Here is a 6,132-nt window from a genome sequence, read left to right on the forward strand (position 1 = left end):
TAAAAGTTAATATCACTGGTTATGGGACAAATTGACATCTCCTGCCTCCTGATATGATGCACCGAGAAGAAAACAGCATCACTGTGTGGTATTCCTGCCCAAAACACATAAATCATGAGGTTACATCAGACAAACCCACACTGAGGGTCATTCTACAAAATAATTGACCCATACATTTCAAAAATATCAACATCAGAAAAGACATGAGGCAGGCTTCCCTGGTGGCGTAGTGGTTAAGAATCCACCTGCCAATGCAGGGGACACGGGTTCAAGCCCTGGTCTGGGAAGATGCCACATGCTGCGGAGCAACTAAGCCCCGTGCGCCACAACTACTGAGCCTGTGCTCTAGAGCCCATGAGCCACAACTACTGAGCCCACGTGCCACAACTATTGAAGCCCGTGCACAGCAACAAAGACCCAACACAGCCAAAAATAAATAAATAAATTTATTTAAAAAAAAAAAAAAGAAAAGACATGAGGCCCCACCCTGCATGGAGCCTCTCCCAGCAGTGGCGGAACCCAAGACACCTCCAGCGTTCCGATGGCACGCTCTCTCGATGGCCCGCTACGAAGAGGTGAGTGTGTCTGGCTACGAGGAATTCACGCAGGTGGTGGAGCAGCACAGTGGCAAGACCATTTTCGCCTATTTTTCTGGTTTTAAGGACGCTGAAGGCAAAAGCTGATGCCCCGACTGCGTGCAGGCTGAACCAGTCGTACGAGAGGGGCTGAAGCATGTGGGTGAAGGATGAGTGTTTATCTACTGCCAAGGAGGAGAAAAACCTTATTGGAAAGATCCAAATAATGACTTCAGGAAAAAGTTGGAATTAACTGCAGTGCCTACACTACTTAAGTATGGAACACCTCAAAAACTGGTAGAATCTGAGTGTCTTCAGGCCGACCTCGTGGGGATGTTGTTCTCTGAAGATTAAGTTTTTTTTTTTTTTTTTGGTACGCGGGACTCTCACTCTTGTGGCCTCTCCCGCTGCGGAGCACAGGCTCCAGACGCGCAGGCCCAGTGGCCATGGCTCACGGGCCCAGCCGCTCCGCGGCATGTGGGATCCTCCCGGACTGGGGCACGAACCCGCGTCCCCTGCATCGGCAGGCGGACTCTCAACCACTGCGCCACCAGGGAAGTCCCAGAAGATTAAGATTTGATGATGGCACTTGTGTCTTTATTTCCTGATTTGCTCTAGAATAAGGGAATCTGCATACTCGCTTTGAATTCATGTTAGCAATAAGTAAATAAATGATGATGAAAAAAAAAAAAGATGTGAAAGGACTGAGGAACTGTTCCCAGTTGAAGGACACTAAAGAGCATGATGAACACCATATGCAATGCTTGATCTTGGAGCAGATCCTGGACTTTAAAGGACAGTATTTGTGTATATATTTATTTATTTATATTGAACTATAGTTGATTTACAACATTGTGTTAGTTTCAGGTGTACAGCAAAGTGATTTAGTTATATATATATATATATATATATATATATATATATATATCTCCAGATTCTTTTCCCTTGTAGGTTATTACAAGATATTGAATATAGCTCCCTATGCTATACAGTAAATCCTTGTTGTCTATTTTATATATTGTAGTGTGCATCTGTTAATCCCATACTCCTAATTTATCCCTCCCCTGCCCTTCTCTTTGGTAACCTTAAGTTTGTTTTCTATGTCTGTGAATCTGTTTCTGTTTTGTAAATAAATTCATTTGTATTATTTTTTAGATTCTGCATATATGTGATAGCATATTTGTCTTTCTCTTACTTCACTTAATATAATATTCTCTATGTCCATCCATATTGCTACAAATGGCAATATTTCATTCTTTTTTATGGCTGAGTACTATTCCATTGTATATGTATATATATATACCACATCTTTATCTATTCAAATGTCAATGAACATTCAGGTTGCTTCCATGCCTTGGCTATTGTAAATAGTGCTTCTATGAACATCGGGGTGCATGTATCTTTTTGAATTAGAGTTTTCATCTTTTCCAAATATATGTCCAGGAGTTGGATTACAGAATCATATGGTAGCTCCATTTTTACTTTTTTAAGGAACCTCCACACTGTTCTTCATAGTGGCCATAACAATTTAAAATCTCACCAACAGTGTAGGAGGGTTCCCTTAAAGGACATTATTAGAAGAATCAGAGAAATTTGAATGGAGTTTGGGGATTAGAGAGTGATACTGTATCTCTACATATGCTAATTTCCTGATTTTGATGGTTGCACTGCCTCTATGAGAATATGCCTTGGTTTTAGGAAACACATGCTGAAGTATTTAGGAGTAATGGGGCATCATAACTGAAACTTATTCATAAATAGTTCAGAAAAAAATTGTGAATGTATATATAATATATGAGATACACGGTGAATATATATATATACATATATGAGATACACACACATACATACAGAGACTGATAAGGCAAACACAGTAAAAAGTTAACTGGTGAGTCTTAGCAAAAAGTCTGGGGCTTCCCTTGTGGCGCAGTGGTTGAGAGTCTGCCTGCCGATGCAGAGGACACGGGTTCGTGCCCCGGTCTGGGAAGATCCCACATGCCGCGGAGCGGCTGGGCCCGTGGGCCATGGCCGCTGAGCCTGCGCGTCCGGAGTCTGTGCTCCGCAACGGGAGAGACCGCAACAGTGAGAGGCCCGCGTACCGAAAAAAAAAAAAAAAAAAAAAGTCTGGGTGGGCTTCCCTGGTGGCAGTGGTTAAGAATCTACCTGCCAATGCAGGGGACACATGTTCAAGCCCTGGTCCAGGAAGGTCCCACAGGCCACACAGCAACTAAGCCCGGGCGCCACAACTACTGAGCCCACATGCCACAACTACTGAAGCCTGCGTGCCTAGCGCCTGTGCTCCGCAACGAGAGAAGCCACCTCAATGAGAAGCCCACACACTGCAATGATGAGTAGCCCCTGCTCACCGCAACTAGAGAAAGCCCACATGCAGCAACGAAGACCCAACGCAGCCAAAAAAAAAAAAAAAAAGTCTGGGTGAAGAGTCTGCCGGAACTCTTTGTACAATTCTTGCATCTTTTCTGTAAGTTTGAAATTATATCAAAATCAAAAGTTAAAAAAAAATCAACAAGCTCTTTATTAAGAACCAGAAAACTTCCCTTATTTCTCTTTCTTAAGTTATATTTCCATTCTACTTTCCTTACAGACTTTTATCTCAATGTAATATAGTTTTATGTTTAAAAGTCTACTATTGATTACCCAATAGGCTACCTTGCATAAAAATATACACATTTAAATATTTTAAAGCTTTCTTCAAACCATAAAAAATTATTCTACATGGAGCTACCATAACAATTAAAATCAGTACAAATTTTACAAAGTTTATCAAAACAACAAATATTCCAAATTTTGATAATTATTAAACATAGAGAGTAAAATATTGGAAATGTATCTTTGCACCATGTATCAGTGGATTAATAATACTTATTGCTATAGTGAGGCAGGATTCAGCATTAATTTTATTCCTTTTTTTAATTAAAAAAAGTGCCCCAAAACATTGTTCGTATAACTAAATGGATGGGGAAGGAAGGCATTTTGTTATAACGATGTCCTTCAATTGTCTGAACATCTTTTAAGTTAGAAGCCAAGTCACATAATGACCTATTATTAAAAATTATTGTATTCCAGTCCCAGCTGACAACTCAATCTTATCTTCCATCAATTTTGTTGAAAACAAGGAATTAGAACCAATGGAGTTGGAAAGGGATTGATACTCAGTGATGAGGGTCATTTCCTTTTTCAATCTCATCACCAATAGCTTGACTGGTCTATTTGTTCGAAGCCCCAGAGATTTTTCTACCTCAGGGCAGTGCACCTTGGGAAGATTAAGCATGAGTGATGTGAGTGAAGAGTGCTTGAATGGAGACTGTGAAAAAGACAGGTGGGAAAAAGAATCAATAGCCACCTGTGGTCACTGGCTACCATATTAGAGATCAGTTCTCGAATTTTAGTTTCAGATTGCTACTGGGTTTGGTGTAGTTCTTTTACTTATTTAGACTTAATGTTCTACTGTTTCTTGCATTTCACAAAGACTAAGAACTTTGTATTTTATACATTTTATAGCTCTTATCACAAGTGCCTAGTAACTGTTTTAAAATATTACTGGCATCTGATGCAAGAATTATCAGAGAAGTGTTACAGAGAGGATATAAAACTGTTCAAAGGTTTGGACACGAGTGTTCACGATTCCACAGACAGCAATCTGCACTGGGTCCAATTACTGTTTTTGAGTATGATTTAACAAGTTTATCAAAAAGATGAAAGCCTTGAAAACAAAGCTGGGGGAGTCAATTTGAACATTCAATTTCTACCCAATTAACCAAGACTAAAATGCAATCCACTGGCTTTTTCTCCTCTGCCCCAGCATCTTGTACCTTCTCCTTATGGTTACATGAATTTACACCATGATGGACTAATAGAGGCCTCATGCATTTTCTTTTTATGTCTAAATGATTTAAATTTCTTCTAGTTTCCCTGAGATTTCTTACACAGTGCCAGACATTCTTTTGGCATTCACAAATATTAACTTAAAGACTGCATGACAATTACATGACTTTTCTCAGAACCTCTTACAGCTTTCCAAGGTCCTTTAACAGGAACGAGTAGGTCTCAACCAGAAGGTATTCTGAAGAATTCTCCCCAAAGGTCCCAGGGCCAGTAGTGAGTCTCCCACCCCTGCAGGCACTTTAGGACCCAGCTAGCTCAACGCTGATGGGAGTTAAAAAGGAGGCAGGCTGTTTTGTCCTGGTCTCTGATTAGCCCCCATCTCTTTCCCAGTCCACAGAAGCAGCCTGTGTTCAGGATGGCCTGAGCTGGGCCAGCTCAGTTTAAACAAAGTCATTGATTTACTCTGCCAATTTGGAGAAGAAAATACTAGGAGGCTCACAGTCCAGTCCTGGGAATGACGGAAACTATGCCCTTGAAAGGGCCTATATATCGAAAGACTGAATTGCTTTCATTCATTCCTTCTTCCCATACTGTTTTCTTCCCACCAAAATATAATTGAAGAGCTAACCTGACTTAGTAACACCGAAGAATTACCTGGAAGGGTTCTATCTTTTCACTTTTTGCATATCTTCCAACCACCAGCTACGAGATTTACTCATCTCTGCATCCCTAGAACCTAGAACAGTGCTGACTGAGCATTGAGGAAGCAGTAACTACTTATTAAAGAACGTATTGCTTTGTAATTCTAGGGAACTTAACATTTTGTAATTTGCTTCAAAAAAGTGAAAATGCCCGTGTAGGGTGTTTCCTCGGGTTTCTCCATTTTAATATTCCTGTGTCTAAACTGGTCCCTAGCTACCATTCGGAGGCCCCTCTTTCACAAGTCCCCCTTCCCCCTTCCCCCGCCCCTTTGCGCCATAACACGCCGGCAAGAGCCCTGAACCTCCCCTCATGTCTTATACATGCCATTTTTTCATTTCATAATAATAATAATGTACGTTCATAGCAGAAAGTTTAGAGATGCAAAGAAAAATGAAATTACACGTATTCCCGCCACTCTGAGAGAACACCACGTAAGGTTTATTAAGCCTTCACTATGAGTTAAACCTAGTTTTAAAACGCGCGATCTCATTCCCTAAAAACTTATTTCACGGAATTTCTTTGCAGGCTTTTTTCTAACCCAAGCCCCGATTCGCGCTGGTCTTTCGATTTTTCTGCTCAGCTCCGGGCCCTAAGTGGTGCACAAGATACAATTCTGTCAGGGGCGGGTAAAAATCTGTTAGTCTCCGTAAAAATTGGTCTGGAAATCTCTCGGTTTGGAATTAAACTCTGCGTCAGCCTAGAGGGGAAATTCCATTTATTGAGGAAACTCCGCCTGGCTCCGGACCCTTCCTCACGAGCACGTGGCTTCCCTAGACCCGGCCCTCCGTGCCCCACCCCCTCCCAGCGCCGAGTTACGCCTACCGGTCACCCCGGCGAAAAATGCCCGGCACCGCGGCCGCCACGCTGGACGCCCTGGCCCCACCCCCTCCGGATTGGCTAGACCAATGGGAGCCAAGATAGGCCTGCGTCACTCGGCGCTGGCCAATCGCGGAGGGCCACGATCGTTGAAAGGCTGGGCGCGGCGGGACCGGCCCGCTGGGCGGCGGGG

The 6,132-nt window shown here is 42.3% G+C and overlaps 1 pseudogene; it reads left to right on the forward strand.

The window, feature by feature from the left end:
- Window positions 1-506: 506 nt before the first annotated feature.
- LOC114901254 lies at window positions 507-934 on the forward strand (annotated as a pseudogene).
- Window positions 935-6,132: the final 5,198 nt, after the last annotated feature.

The sequence above is a fragment of the Monodon monoceros genome, unplaced genomic scaffold, assembly GCF_005190385.1.
Source record: "Monodon monoceros isolate NGI ecotype Baffin Bay Population unplaced genomic scaffold, NGI_Narwhal_1 Super_Scaffold_1, whole genome shotgun sequence".
Lineage (NCBI taxonomy): Eukaryota > Metazoa > Chordata > Mammalia > Artiodactyla > Monodontidae > Monodon > Monodon monoceros.